Raw genomic sequence first — 17,292 nt, 5'->3', positions numbered from 1 at the left:
GCTAACCCGTGTTTTGTGAGTGCCACCGAAAGACCCTTTTGATTTAGGGGAACATCTCTTTTTGTGTGTCAGAACTTTTTAAGCACACATACAAAGTAAAGCTCAGCTGGAACTCATGAGATAGAGAAACACACACACAGAATCTGCCATACTGAAGACAGCTGGAAGCTCATTTACCTATTGTGTATCCTCGTTTCAGATCGCTGCACCGAGGACCACGGCGCTGGGAATTGGTGGTGTTGTTTTCTTGCACCTCAGATGTGGTTGTCTTGGCAACAGGTGGTGAAGATCTGTTTAAGGACAGACTCGGGATGAGTCGCGCCGGAAAACTTTGAGAGCCGATATCCACCGACTGGGACTTCTTCTTGAGTCTGAGAGGAAACGGCACATGAGACATGCAGAACTGAGCCTTCAAACCACACAGAACAGTGTTTGTAAACTTGTAAGCTTTTTGTGCTGCTAAAGGCCTGTCTTCACTGATTCCATCTAAAAGTGTTGTGTATGACTAGATCCTCATAAGAAGCAATTTTCTTTGCCAGTTTATGGCATCATGCATCGATAAAAGCCAACAGATAGTGGAAACTGGTGACAATTTGACCCAGATTCTTGACGAGGGCAATATGTAACTGAGCTTGTGACGCATAACTCTTATAATTAAAAATAAAAAAACTATTTCTGTCTTATAAATGTCTTTTTGTTTTGTTTTTTAAGAAAAACTTCTGGCTTCTGTTTTGTGGCTAAAACTATGCTCACAGCTTCTATTATTTTATAAGATATTTGCCATTTGGGACCCTTAAAATCACACTTCGGGGCGTTTATGGTATTGTGATTGTATAAGATGGTAAAAATATACTATTACACTAAATTATTACATATATTTAAATGGTACTCTAAAGTTCTTCAAAAAACCATGAATAAAAGAACATGATGTAGGTAATTCAGACAAAAATGGCATATATTTCATGAATGAAGTTTCATTGTGCAGCTTAAGCAGAAAAATGCAGTAAATTCGGCTTCAGGTCACTCTGAACATACCCAAATTTATCTGCAATTGTAAAAATGCTGCATTATTCAAGAGAGTCATTTTGGATTAAAACCACTGAACAAGTTGAATTCCTTCTCTCAAGGCAAATGTTTAATCTTTAAAGTGATTTGCTTCAAAACATTTAGTGAACCTAAAGAAAGAAAGGCATTCATTCCTTGTTTGATCTAACAGTCAGTCATCTTCACTTTCCATCTCGACTCATAATTGAGACCAAAATCCTAAAAAAGCAAAACAACATTCCCAGGAATCATCTTGGGGTCAATCCTGAAATGCTGCCAGCATGAGAAATCAGATAAACAGCATGTGCTGTTATGTGTAAAAGAAACCGGTAATGAAGAGTCGTATTGAATCTGGCTAGATATTTACTGGTAACAGTTACAAAACTTGTTGAAAAGAAAAAAAGGAAAGAAATAAACAGTAAAAATGCAGGGGTGCTGAAAGTTTGGATGGCCATTCAAATTCTAATTTGGCAGGTGACCTAAGGCCCGTACAAACAGGGACCCTATGAAGCTTCAACTGCGCCACCTATTGGACATAAATAAAAAATTAAATAATGACAAAAATATTCATAAAACTCTCTCTCTCTCTCTAGAATATTTTAAATAAATTATTATTAATAAATCTGAAAAATCTTACTGCAATTTAATTGTAGATTTAAATCTATGTTTCCTGCATAAGCACAGACGCTCAATGATAATTTCATAAACATATATAAAACATTATTGAAGAGATGTTGATCCCACATGTCAAAAATGATTATGTATTATAAACTGCTTTATAATCAGATGATAAAAAAAAAACTTGTCTACAGACAATCATGACATTATTCTATCTCCCTGCAGAGGTGTGTGTGTGTGTGTGTGTGTGTGTGGGCATGTCATTTAAACACCTGTCTAAATAAAGAGCTCACACAGCAGCCTCCAGCAGCACTCTGACTGCATGCGGATGGCAGACCCCAGGTGTGGTTCCCTCTCTCTCTCTGTCTCTCTCTCTCAAACCAGCTTACCATTACATAATACGTGCAATCAGCCAGAAGACAAACACAGACCGGCAAGATTACACGGTTAAGGAAGCCCAACAAAAACAAGAACTAGTTAGTCAGACAACACACAACAGTAAGTCAATCAAAAAACTAAAGCAGGCATCCAGACTTTACACAAGAGTCCTACTCAACCAGCTCAAAAACACAGAATACCTCAAACAGTCACCTCAAACAGTAGGCAATCCCTGAATGTACAGCGATGAACTTTACAAGTAAAAAGTAAGATGGATGATGGATGGATGTATTGAAAAAAATTCTTAAATCCAACTAAAAGTACTATTTTTAAACAATACAACTTAAGCAAAAAATTGGGTATTTATGCTTTATTTTTATTGTATTATTAGCTTTGCATCCAAAATATAGAAACACAAACAAACACACACACACACAACCGGTCAAAAGTTTGGAATAATTAAGTTTCCTTTTTAATGTTTTTGAAAGAAGTCTCTCATGCTGACTAAGGCCGAATTTATGAAATGAAATAAAATAAAATTAAATCCTAATATGCTGTGGTTTGCTCTTAGAAACTTCTCAAAATCAATGTATATATATATATATATATATATATATATATATATATATATATATATATATATATATATATATATATATATATATCTTTTTTTTTTTTTTGGTGGAGGGGGGGGGCAAATTAGGCTCACTGAAAATTATTCATTTTGTCAAATAATAACCATTTGTGTGGGATGATGTAGATTTATGAATCAAATATTCAATATTCAATAGATCAGTGAAAGATCAATGACACTACAAGAGAAAATCCTGCAGTTACTTATGATTTCTTCAGTTAGACAGGCTGTTTAGGCACCTGTAGTCAAACACACGTTTCATTTCTCCATTTAGATGCTCCTGTTGTTATTGTGAATGCAAAATGGCTGCTTTTGAATTGAAAATGTGGGCCGAATGGTGACTCGTCGCTGAGGTTTCGCTCTCTCTGTGATGTGAGGTGAGTATTAACTAGCTGGTGCGGCACTCTTTCATTCCTTCATGCAGACGAGATGTGGTGCCAATCATCGCCGTAGCTTTATCTATTATTCACAGCTCAGAAAGACAGTGAGGAGAAGAGGAGCATCTGGTCAGCTTCCAGTCTGTGTAACACCTGATGTAAACAAAGCACCAGCCTTCTTTCAAACAATAATAACCATAACCGCCTCACCGCGTGACGTCTGCTCTGATTAGAAGAACATATTCATGCCGAAGCTGTATTTTAACCATCGCTGCTCGAGTGTTTATGTAAACAACATTCTCCTTCAGTTAAAGGGTAGATAATGTGATTCGCAGATGCAGAGGCTTTATTGAATCGATACAGAACATCTGCCATGAAAATACTGCTTACTGCTCAAGCTATAATTAAAAAATCAGTTTTCAAAGTCAGAATAATCACAACCTGGAAACCCTCCTGAGCTGCTAAGCAGAAGATAGTAGAGGTCACACAAGGACACAGGAAGTCAGATGCCGTGGTATAAGGATGAATATCTTTAAAACATGTCGGGATCATGGAAGCCCATTTTCTATATATATAAAAATGTATATAAACACACAAATATACATGTTTGACAGTCTATTCAAAATCCCTAATGCAAGCTTGAAAAACAACAAAAAATTTTACACTACATTACTGAGAACTGTCCTGAACACAATGTCACAAACCACACAATCTTAATGGTTTGAAAAATGTTTTTTTATTTTATTTAAACTATAAACAATGCCCCCCGCCCCCTCTTTTTCTTTTTCTTTTTTTGATTTGGGGTGAAATATATCTGATCATGTTCTGGACAGGCTTCATGAGATTCACCCACACCTATTTCTCTCCGGCCATTTTTTTAACCCCTAAAGTGTCCCAGAATCCCCTACTCACAGCATGCAGGATGAATCAGCGGGAAAACAGGGTGGTGGGGAAATGCAGAGAGATTAAACACTTTGGCTGGCAGCTGATGGCGGCTCTGAGTGTGGCTGCTCTTTATCGCGGCCAACAGAGTACGACGAGGACATGGTGAGTGGGGAGCAGAAGGAGGATCTGTGTTTGTGTGTGTGTGTTACAGTACGTCCAATACATATCTTACAACTAATGTGTAAAGGAGAGAGACGTAGAGCTGGCATTTTGGCATTTTCTTCTTCCTCTTGCTCCATGCAGAGAGAGTTGCGTTGCCAGACATTTAAAGATTAAGCGTAGTAGTCACATGCTTTGGCAAAAGTTGCATAAACAACAGGGAATTCAGGCAAAGCCAAAGCATGCTTATCTCGCTCGAAAAGATGGATTTGAGCCCGGGTGAAACTCAGATCTGGCGTGCACAGGGAACTGAACATTTCAGCGTGAAGGATTGACGTCAGCGCTGCGGCCCGCTTGTTGACCGATCTTTGAAGGCATATATGACAGATACTCTCGGGCACCATTACCATGAGCAGACTTCATGCAATGAAACTAAATGAGGACATGAGAAAGATATGTCATTTAGAGATGACAAGCCGCCCCTGTGGTCCCTTGTGGCCATTTATAAGAGAGCTATGGGACACTGGCCTTGACAGGCCTCGGCTTTTCAAAAGCCTGATGGCTTAATCAAGTCAGCCAAGGAGAGGGATATAATATAGCCTGACACGGTCTCACTGTGCAAACATGACACAGTACTTCATCTCAAGAGGATCTGATTTAGTCAATATGTAACATAGTAACAAAGAGCTATGTAAATTGTTAAAGGAATGGCTCATCAAAAAATGAATACTGACTCAGGCCATCCAAGATGTAAAGGAGTTTGTTTCTTCATCAGAAATGTTCGGGGAAATGTAGCATTACATCACTTGCTCACCAATGGATCTTCTGGTAACTGGTGGACTGGAGTGGTGTGGATTACTTGGATTCTTGTGATATTTTTATCAGCAGTTTGGACTCTCATTTTGACGGCACCCATTCATTGCAGGGGATGTAATGCAAAATTTCTCCAAATCTGTTCCAATGAAGAAACATATCTTGTCTATATCTGGATGACCTGAGTTGTAAATTTTCAGAAAATGTTCATTTCAGCATATTAGATCATAGAATTTAACATGTTAACTTGAAAGAATCCAGACAGCATTAAAACTGAACTGATAATTTTACACTACATAAAACTAGATTCCATTGCTTCTTATAAGAGAGGGGACTGCACTTCTATATAAATAATATTATACATGACCCAATTATTTTACATATCTACTTCAGTGTGTGCAATACTAATACTATAATGCCTTTTAACATGGTATATAAAAAAGTTGGCAGCCTATAGTGTACTGTAGAAGTTTGCTATTATTCGGTTTGTCACGCTCCACTGCTACTCCTGGGAAAGTTCCATAAAACTATTAATACACAACTAAAAATAACTTAGTAGCCTTCTTACCTGATTACTCTCCATTACTGATAGCTACTTAAGAACTGCATGAAACTGTCTGAACTAGTTTATGAATCGTGCAGGAACTTCTGACTAACATTCTAAACCACACTTTGTTAAATGGAATCGCATTGCATAAAGCAGGTAAAGTGATAAAGCAGCTTCCCAGCAGTGCTGTGAAATAAACTGCGTCTGCACTGGAGTAAACAGCTGTAGGCTTGAACAAACGTTTGGTCAGAGTTACATTAAAATTCAAGGTGCTGAAGTTCAATACCACAGGCTACAGACTGCTTTTTTTTTTTTTTTTTGCTTTTATTTGATTTACTTGGTTTATAACAACCTCAAGAAAATACAACATCATGAAACAGGAAGTGTTCATACTTTCTGGTAAAGCATGACATTCACATACAGTACAGTGCATGTGATCTCGTTCATTTAAACAAACAAGAGAAACATCATATTCATCTGTTTGATCACCTACAGTGCAATATAAGAACTGGAGTTCATATGAGAGCAGATTAAATTAGGTTACTTTGCCTGACATTCTCTCTGTTACATAACACACTGATGCACAAATGTCTTCTTTCTATATAAACTGACTGCACAGCACTTTGCTGCCCAAAGTTTCTGATGAGACATCATTTTTTATCCTCATCTTCTTTTCTCTCTCTGATTTCTCAGCATCAGCTCTTGAAGGTGGTTTTTGTATAAGAGAGAGAGAATTCTGTTTGTTGGTAGAGAATGTTGACATCTTTGCGACATAGAGTCTCACAAACTTTTTTTTTTAATTGCATAATGCATTCAAACATACTATTTCTGGAATAAAAATAAAAATAAAAAATAGTAGCCAGTACTAAAGGGCTAAACCCAAAAATTAGTTAGCATTTTAGTAGTTCTGGTTCCAAAATACATCGGAAATATCCCACTTGGTATTTTTTAAGCTTTAATGTTCAAAGCCTATGATTCAAAATATTTTAAAGGGGTCATATGACATTGCTAAAAAGAACATTATTTTGTGTATTTGGTGTAATGCAATTTATGCGGTTTAAAAAAAAAACTATTATTTTCCACATGGTCCAGGAACATCTGGGCTGCGTTATGCAAATCTTCCCACATCATGACGTAGAGATATGTGGGCATATTAGAACGAGCCATTTTAGGCAGGTGTGGTTGACTCTTAACTTTCATAAAGAATATCTCTTTGGATTTGAGACTGTAGTCTTTGCAACTTTGCAGATCTTCTTTATGCATCAACAGATTGAAAAAATAGAAATCGCATCAAATGACCCTTTTAATTGCATTTTAACCGCAATGTAAAGCACAAGTGTTCAATGACTGAGCAGCAAACATTACTTTGCAGGTACATTTCTCTTGACTCTGCCTTTGTGTTTCTAACTGAATCATCTATAAAACATAAAATAAATGCACACAGCAAACACAAAAAACATTATAATTCTCACTGGTATTTAACGATTTGTATGGCGTTTACCAGCTTGTGCAGCCGGAGCGGGACAGTAGAGCTGTTATCAGAGCACCTTGGTAAGACAACATCTAGCAGAGGAACTGCTATTCATTTCACAACATACATCAATATTACTGAAACGCAGCCAGCAGACAAGAGCTGATAACCTGGAGGAGTAATGAAGAACCCAGAGGAATACGTCTGTTTCATTACTGTGCTAAATGTGACTCTTAGGCAGATTTCTCCCTCGCTGAATCAGCGTGCATCTCTTAGTCTCTCACACACACATACACACACACACACACACACAGTGTTCCTGAGGCCTTGAGTTAACCGCATTCTCTCAATAACTCTCCAGTTGCTAGCCACATTCCTGCTGTCCTGCTCTGTCATTGGTGGAGATGGACAGCCGAGGGCAAATGATTGGAGGAGAACATTGATGATTTCAGCAGGAAACTGAACTGAATTATAACACAGAGGAGAGAGAATGAGAGGAAAGGATAGGATAGGTTCACTTGTGTGAGCTGTTGTGATGAAGTGTGAGCACTGAGATGCTGTAAGGGGTCGAGCCACAGCAGATTAAGATCAGACTCATTTGTTTTAATGGAGGTCAGCAGAACAACTCTCACCTCAGAACTGATGTGCCACTCAATTAGTTGAGATTTCATTTTTAACTTAAAATTTGTAACATTTTTTTTACAAAAATCGAACAAAAAATAGCTATCAAGATGTGGATAAACATTTTCGAATTTGTGCACTTTTGGTAAAAAACTGAAAAGCAAAAATGTTATGTTAATATGTGACTAAAAATATTTGATCATGTATTTCAAATTTAAATGATCTTTTGCTCTAAAATTATTTTCCCACTGAAATGTATAATGTTAAAAAAGATTTCTGTTTCAAATAAATGGTGTTCCTTTGAACTTTCTAATCTAAAATTTTCTTTCTATTACTATTCCAGGAAGAAAACAAATGCAGCAGTTTTCACAAAAATATTAAGCAGCATGACTGTTTTCAACACTGATCATAATAATAATAATGCTAAATGTTTCTTGAGAAGCAAATCAACATATTTGAATGATTTCTGAAGTATTATGTAACACTGAAAACTGAAGTAATGATGCTGATAAATGCAGGTATAAATGACAAAATATATTCATTTAGAAATCAGCTATTTTAAATTGTAATAATATTTCACAATATCACTGTTTTAACTGCATTTTGGTCAAATAAATGCATCCTTGGTGAGAATAAGAGACTTTTTAATTTTTCACTGACCCCAAACTTTTTGAATGGGAGTATATATAGAAAAAATTCTAAATGCCAAAATTATGCCAGTAAAGAAAAACAACTACTTTCATCTCAGTCAATTAATATGAATAAAAAGTAATTGAGCAAAAATGTGAATGTCATATTTCTGCTTTTTAAAGCTACAGAACTACATTAAAGATGCATTACTGTAAATGCGTATGTAATGCTCATCACATGTTATTATGATTTGTTTTTTGGATTTGATTAAAAAGCTTTTCATTTGTGGTCTTCAAAAGCAAACTTTGTGCTGTATGTGCTGTAGGGGTCATCTCACTGCGCAGAGGCCAGTTCTACACAAGACATCTGCTGCTGCTGGCAGGGACCAATGGACAGAAACAGGGCACATCTGCAGACTCAGATCATTGGCACTGCGGGACGGGGTCACAGGAGTGGACGTGTTTATGAAAAAAAGCTATGAGCTATGTATGAGAGACAGGCAACATGAGTTTAATGTCTCATATGGGCGACTCTTGGTTCAGATGGTGGCCTGGGCTCCTGGTGCTTTTTTCTAGGTCGACCCGTGGATTTTCACACGTTCCACTCCAACACCTCCCATCCACCAGTCAGTTTGCGCTGGCACAGGGCAGCTGGCGTGAAAACCTCACCCCTATATCCCATCAGCAGTCAGCGGGTATCATGCTGGCATGACTGTGCACAATCTGGGCTTTGAGCGATCGCGATGAGAGATGGAAAGGGGAAACTGTACTAGTTGGTACTTGAATAAAAGAGAAATACCAAAAACAGAGTTAAAACCTAAATAATCATATTTATCATGGATTTATCTCAGTCACGATGGCACAGCTAAGCAGAAGCAGCATTAAAATTCAGTTCAATAGTTCATTCCTTCAAAAGTGCACAAAAGACCGACGTCTGAGTCGTAATCCACAAGTTCATCTGAAATTCACCTCATGGTTGGGCTCAGGTGGGACATCTGTTTGCTTCCTGAAAGTAAGCCCGGATAAAACTATCCAAGCACACAGTACCACAGAGGAAAGTGCTGTAGATGACTGCCTCATATGAATTAGTTTCAGAACAGGAGCCACAATCAGTTTACAATTGTTTATATTATAGGCCTTAAAAAATAAGAATATGCGTTTTAAGAATTATGTCTTAAAGCATTTTGTCTGTGATTATTTTAAAAACTCTGCAATTAATATATTATAGGGGTGGTGTTAGCGAAGTGGATAAGACACATGCCTTTGGTGTGAGAGACCCGGTTTCGAATCCACTGTGAGCGACCTCTGACATATATATAGCAATTGTAAGTCGCTTTGGATAAAAGCGTCAGCTAAATGGATAAATGTAAATTAATTGACTTCACCTTTAAAGTCATTGTGAATCTAAAATTGATCCAATACATTTTTAAGTCTATATATATATATTTTTTTTAAATATGTCCAATTTTGGAAGAAAAAGTTTAGGCTGGCAAGAACAATTCCTCTAATTGTAATTTATTTATTTATTTATTTTATTTTTTTAAGGAAAATCTATCAAATGACTCGGGAAGGTCATATCCAAGCCAATAAATCTTTCTGTTCATTCATCATACTGGAAATGTCACAGTGCAAAAATGATTACCCTCAATTATTATTTTTGTCCAGTAAAATGCTGTCCAGTAAAATAGTGCGAGACAATAAAGAATGTTTTGAGAAAATATAACTTAAATTATCTTTAAGGGTACTTTTCGATTAATATTCAATGTTTAAAACAATAATAATAAAAAAAGATTTAGATAGATTGATACAGACAGACAAATAGATGTTTGACTGACTAGCACTGCACCTATAACACATTAATGTAGTAGATTATCTGGATATTATGTATATAGAATAATTTATTCAATATAAGATACAACATGATTTCTTCAATAATGGAAATTATGTAAAAATGGCAAAAATAGTACTATAGGAATATTGTGGTTGAATTATGTACTGTACATAGCCACAGTGAGTTTGAGGATCACAACTAAATTGACACAATGATTTGCTGTTTGTCCGCTCATTCTAAGGATGCACATCTCCATTCCAGTCCTAAAGAGAATAGTCTTCATCAACCTGAGCATAATAGTGCTGATCTCTACAACACTGTCCAAGAACAGCTGTCAGTCCTAAGAAAAAGCCTGAGTTTTTATTTCGATGAGGAGACAAATGAACTGTGGGAGCTTCATTTGATCATTTGATGGTTCTGGACTTTCAGTGGTAGTGCGGCCCATTGTATAATTTTTTTTTAAAATGCTCCAATTTGAACGCGTCATGTTTTATGACAATTGCAATCGTGTTTTGTTGTTGTGGAGAGAAGGAATGATGAACATTGTTCTGCTTTGAAAGCTTATGATTATCAGAAATAACAGGCCAGTGAATGAGAGGGAGTGAGCAGCGCTCAGGTAGAATAAATGACTTTCTGAATCAGTCTTTTATTTCCAGCTCCTGTCTGCAGTCTGACCAACTCGACCAGAGGAGTCACAGACCAAACTCCTGACAGCAAGTTCACGATCCTTAACTCTTCTTTAGGTTTTCAACTCTTCTGTTCCTATATTGTGTGTAATTCAATCCTTTACTGTATGTAAGTGTAATACTGTCCATGCAATAACTTGTGTGCAATACATTTGTTCGCTCAGTGTTATGAATTTGTCTATCCATCCATCCATCCATCCATCCATCTATCCATCTATCCATCCATCCATCCATCCATCTAGCCAACCATCCATGTATCCATCTACAATATCATCCATTGATCAACAAAATCTATCCATCCCTACACCCACCCATCTAAAATATTTATTCATCCACCCACTCATCCATCTACAATGATAGATCATCATTCATCCATCGATTATATCTATCTATCCGTCCATTCATCTATGCATCCACCTAAAACATTGATCAATCATTCATCCATCTACAATATTTATCCAACATCCATCCATCCATCCATCCATCTACAATATCTATCCGTGATTAATTAATCTATTCACAATATCTATCCATCCACCCATCCTTTTACAATATCTATCCCTCATTCATCCATCTACAATATCTATCCATCATTTATCCTTCTACAATCTACCATCTACCACCCATAATATCTATCCATCCATCCATCCATCAACAACATCCATCCAACCACAATATCATCCATCCATGATATCCTTCCACCAATCCATCCATCCATCCACAATATCCATCCATTCATTCTCAGAGAATGACTGAGTCATTCACCATAACTGTCTTCACGTTCTCCCTCCATCTGGACACAGCAGATGGTGGAGGAATTCAAGATGGGGTCATTATCAAGAGGTAGTCTTCTAGATTTCACTGTGTACAGTGATGCTCAAAACACTGCCTTTATACATTATTCAAAGTCCATTTCACTTTTTTAAGCCAACCAAAAACACCTACTTCAACAAGAATTCTGAAACTAACAGCTGAAACACAATAATGCAGTTTTGTTAAATAATGCCAGAAGAAATGCACCATGTTTTGGTTTGTGTCCCATAGAACAATCAAGACAGCAGCTCAAAGGGGCTTTGCCAGTAATGTAACAGCCTAGTCCTTACTGTTTTAAGCCACTTGTAAACACACGACCACATGGCTGACCGGTCAAAGCAGTAAGAGGTTTATATATTATGAGTCAATGTGCAAGATCAATCTAGAAGAAACTACTGTGTGGCTGGGAGAGCAGCACAGAGCGAGGATTACATAGCCAAGAATAGTTCTGCTTTACAAACGAATACAACATCTCTGGCTTTATATCTGATTTAATGCGGGTGTCTATCCAGGCTTGCACGGGTCAGAGATTATGGCAGTAAATACAGTAGCAGTATGAACCACAACACTTGGGCTTTCTGTCAAGGTTATGATCCTGTACATACAGGAACATACAAGGTTACTGGACTAATAATAAAATGCTGTACAAAGTCAAGCTACAATCATCTATATGTCTGTTAGTCCAACTTTGCACTGGTGCAATTTCAGATTAATTTAAAACTTTTAAATGACATTTTAAAAAGATGAATTATTGGTTTTGTCCAACTGAAATCAAACTAAAGTGCACTTTTTGTCTTGCTTTGTGTTGTCTTTTGTCATTGCATGTCTTGCATGTTGTGCTGTTGGTCTGACAGAGATGCCACCAAACATTTGCACTTTCAATTACAAATTCCTTAAATAAAAAGATACAATGAGCCTTGAATCTATACACACACAAAAAAAACATCTGATCACAAAAAATGTAACTCTTATATATATATATATATATATATATATATATATATATATATATATATATATATATATATATATATATATATATACCAAGAGGCTGACAAGACATATAAAAGAGCAACTTCCTTGGTTTTGTTTCACACTAATAATCAGATCCCATCCCATTACATAAACACATATGCAAGCATGTGAAAATTACAATGGCAGCTGAGTTTTGAGAGGTTCTCTCCAGAGAGAAAGCAATCCTTAAGTGAACTGCAAACCGAATGCTAAAGATGTTAGATTTGACCAACACTGAGCCTAATCACACTGCACACACATTTTTTAAGTAACCATGAAATCTATTTTTTTTTTACATTTATTTTATGGAAAACTTTGTTTATTATAAATTCTTTATCTGTGCACTTCAGTTTTATTTTCATTTCAATTAATGTGTCATTGTAATCTTTAATCAAAAACGTTAACCTCCCCTTCGCCTCAAAATGACTCATCTTCTCTTCCAGTCATAAGCTATGGCGCTAGTGACGTGAGGGGTAAACTTTGGGATAAACAACAGGGGGAAAAACTGAAGCTGATGCTCCACTTTATAGAAATCAATGCATTGAAAAGTGCCCATAAAATTGAAAGGAAATCACCACAACAGTACTCTTAGGACATTGCAAACTGTTTTTTTGGACCTGGTGGAGGACGCACTCAGTCATTCAGGCACTCTTTCTCTCTCTCTCTCGAGCACTTTTATGTATGTTTTGTGCCGTTGATCGTCCTCAACGTAAATAAAACATTTCTTCATGGGTGTCGCTGCTGAACCAGGGGAGAGAAATCCCCCCACAAATAAATGCAAACTGGAATTCAGATCTGCTTCCATTTTGTTAGCAACGGCCCAACTTCCAACGATCCAATAAATTCCTAAAGGACGAAATAATTTTGAAATCAAGGCCCTCTCATTTCAAATGCTGTTTCACTCGGATAGACGTTACAGTAGAGAAAAAAAAGACAATTGTTACTTTTTTTTCATGCCGACTTAAAGGAAACAATTTCTCGCTGTTTATGCATGCTGTAATGCAGTACTCTGGCACAGTGGCGCTGCACCTTTATGAAACATGCTGCTTCCTGTGCAGTAGACTGGGTGGCAGCAGCTGTTACACTCTTGACCTTGTCTTCAGAACTCATGCACACACACATAAACAACCAGGCATATAAATACACAATAACATGCACTCAGATTATTGGAGTTAAAGGAGACATATTATGTCCCTTTTTACAATATGTATTATAAGTATCTGGTGTCCCCGGAATATGTGAAGTGAAAAATGTGTGTATAATAACATGCTTATTTGATCGCTACATGGTATGTGTGTTGAAGCAGGATTGGAACAAAACTCTGCAGGGCACCAGCCCTCCAGGAATTGAGTTTGACACCCCTGCTCTAAATAGTGTTCTGTGCAGCCAAAGACAGAACAGTTAGTATATATATTAGTATATATATATATATATATATATATATATATATATATATATATATATATATATATATATAAAACAAGTGCAATAATGTCTTTGAATTAGCTAAAAATGACAGCAGAATGAATCATATGAATCTGTTTGATCCCTGCAGTTCTCCTACAAATGCTTCCATTATAATCAGCAAACCCATCTACACTGCACAATAAATCTCTTATTAACACCATGTCTACGCCTTGTTGATTATAATGGGAGTGTTCTAGTTTTGTCACGTCGCTCACTTGCAGTATGCATTGGGTGTTACTCAGAGAGCCATTTCATCTAGCGATATATTTCCAAATTACCACTTTAGCATTTTGTTTTGATCCTAACGCTTATTATGGATGTTTCTGCACCATTTTCATATGCTCATATTAACGCAAGTGAAATGTAAAACATGCATTCATGGATCAGACAACTTAAACCACTAAGTATGTCACTTATCAGGACCGGTTTGTATTACAGGTAAGTCTATAGATTACTTCAAACATATCTTATTTGCCATTGTCACTATATATGCCAATTGTTAACAGTGGTGCATGCTATGAACTACATGATGTAACAGGGTGTGTTTGAAACCAAATATATCATGGAAAATTTAGCCTAGGCCAGAGGCTAAATAGTTCTGATGAGCTTTAGATGCACTGAAAGGGAAAGATGCAGGGATAAACGGATGGATGGATGAATGAATTGAAAGATAAAAGCTGGGGTTGGCTTTCATCTGCAGGGCTAACGGGGACACTGCAGTTTAAACTCTGTAAATCCACTTTTTCTGATCAAGTAGGATTATCGTGGCCACCGCTCGGCTTAGAGTGTGTCCTGGAGTGCTCACTTCACTTCAAACAAACCCAGAGCCTGGAAACACAACCTAATAACTGTCAGCTTGCAAACATATCATATAAATGCCATGCTTCACTTTAACCTATCCTCAGAGCATCTTCCAGGATGTCAACATACATTTTTACATAAACCAGCAAATTGAACACTGCACATTGCACCTAAATCTGCCACATGATGAATAAAAGTTCATCAAGTAGCTATTCCCAAAGCAGATATATATATATATATATATATATATATATATACTAATATACAGATGTTATACAGTGTCATTCACGCAAACACAAAACACAATCATGGTAACACCCATGACACTAAAATAATGCAAATAAACATTTATTAAACAACAGAACATGTAACATAAAACCCAAATGTACAAGGTTGCTTTAAATTGATTTTTAGAATATTACAATTTATATTTATTTTAAATAAATACTGTTCTGTTGAACTTGTATCACAGTTTCCACAAAAACAATGTGGACCACTAAAACATTGATAATTAAAACATCATGTGACACTGAAGACTGGAGCATTAATGCTGATAATTCAGCGTTGCCATGTCAGGAATAAATTACATTGAAAAAATATATAAAAATGGAAAAGATGTATTTTAAATTGAAATCATACTTCACAATATTGCTGTTTTTACTGTATTTTCATCAAATAAATTAAGACTTGGTGAGCATGAGAGATTAATGAGAAATCTTACCAACCCCAAACTTTTGAATGGTATCGTGAAACTTTAACCTTTACTCTTGCCAAGTAAAGCATGCTGGGAACTACACTGCCCAGTTTCAGTTAGCAACAAAAATTCTTCATGTAGTCCCAAAATAAATGGTTTAAGCCAACTTCCATTTTCCAAATTTTAATAAGATTAAACCCAATTGAATTGAGATTGAATTAATCAAGCAACTAAATAATTTTTTTTGTGATTTCACTTCAGAAGAAAGAACTATTAATATATTAAGATGCATTTAAAAAAATAGTCTAAAAACCTAATAAATTCTATCTGACTGAATAAGGAGATTTGAGTATGAAAGATTAAACAAAAACTATTCTTGGCACATGGATGTTCAGTAAGGTCTGTATTTTGAAGAACAAGCAGGTACATCCCGGACAGACATGATTGATTTCTTGATATTTCTCCAAAGAGAGAATTCTTTCAAATCTCTTCACTCCGTCTGCATGTCACGGACATCTTTCTAACTATCAGCAAATCTGCCTTTTAGTCTAAGAGCTGTTATATTCCTGCTATTGATTGAACGCATCTCAAGGCAAATTCCCAATTTAAGGATGATTTCCAGAGAAAGAGAAAGAGAGCTAATTCACGATGACTTAAACACTCAGGAAAAACACTGTTCTTAACCTATTTTGATAATCAAAGTTCCTCATGAATGAAACTCATTTGCCTCCGGAAACAGCTTTTCCAATATTAGTTGTTTGTAGAATCTGATACAAATTTGGCTGTTGTTGTGCAGCTTTCACTGTGTCTCACTCTCCAGCAAGGCCAAGAAAACTTGAGCATGAGAAGCTGAGTTTTTGTACGTACCGTGGTGTGTGCAGTATGGGCTCCATTGATGGTGCACTTCCAGAGCTGATCAGCAGACTGACACGCTGCTGAAGTTAAGCTAAGGCAGAACCAAGATCATGTGACCAGCCTTAAAAAAGAGTGGGACACCGGGGTAATGTATTTAACGAATATACCCAAACGACTGATGATGCAGGAAGAGCAAGTACCAGAGTAAAGCTTGAGCCATGCAAGAGGATTTGAAACTGCTTGTCTGGCACTGTGAAGCCAGGCTAAACAAACAGGAGTAAGAGGCTACCGAGAATAAACAAGTGAAAAATTACCAAGCCAAAGAGGACCAACAATAACAATAACATGCTCTTCTTCAGTAAGGTCAAGTTTTTAATTTACAGCATATAACTGTTGCATGTTCCTGTCACTGTTTGATCTCTGAAACTGCTTTGTTCCAAAATCTAGTGAGCTGCCAACACTGGCAAAAATGTACATTCAAGAATGTAGAGCAAGTTTACTGCAACAATGGTGTAGAGTCTATGCTGTTAAGTTCACATACTTTTGGAGGTCCAGCGTTTAGTTGATCCTGATATGCTATGATATGATATAAACACAATATAAACACAATGACAAACCCCCTTTTCCATGAGTGCGCTTGGCATCAGGACAACTTTGTTTCCAGGCATACGATAAAAAAATGCAACATACTCTCAACATGATCTACTGAAATTATTTTTGAATTCAATACATTTTCAATCAAACTTTTCACATTTTGTGTGTCTTATGATATCAGAAATACAGTCGAGGGTCTGTGGGTGTGATATCTGAGGCTGAGACTAAGGCAATTGACCACATCCTAAATGAGAAGTGATCTTTTCTGTGCACTGTTTATCCAGTTACTAATACAAGCCATACTGTACATTCAGTTTACAACCGTGTAGGTGTATAAGAGGCCCAACTCCTGCTGCAGAAA

The 17,292-nt window shown here is 36.6% G+C and overlaps 1 pseudogene; it reads right to left on the bottom strand.

Annotated features, from left to right (window-relative positions):
* Positions 1 to 16,385, bottom strand: part of LOC113072686 (oxidation resistance protein 1-like) — a 71,389-nt pseudogene extending 55,004 nt beyond the window's left edge.
* Between the last annotated feature and the right edge of the window lie 907 nt (positions 16,386 to 17,292).

The sequence above is a fragment of the Carassius auratus genome, unplaced genomic scaffold (assembly GCF_003368295.1).
Source record: "Carassius auratus strain Wakin unplaced genomic scaffold, ASM336829v1 scaf_tig00009882, whole genome shotgun sequence".
Lineage (NCBI taxonomy): Eukaryota > Metazoa > Chordata > Actinopteri > Cypriniformes > Cyprinidae > Carassius > Carassius auratus.
This window is presented reverse-complemented; position numbering and strand designations above follow the sequence as displayed.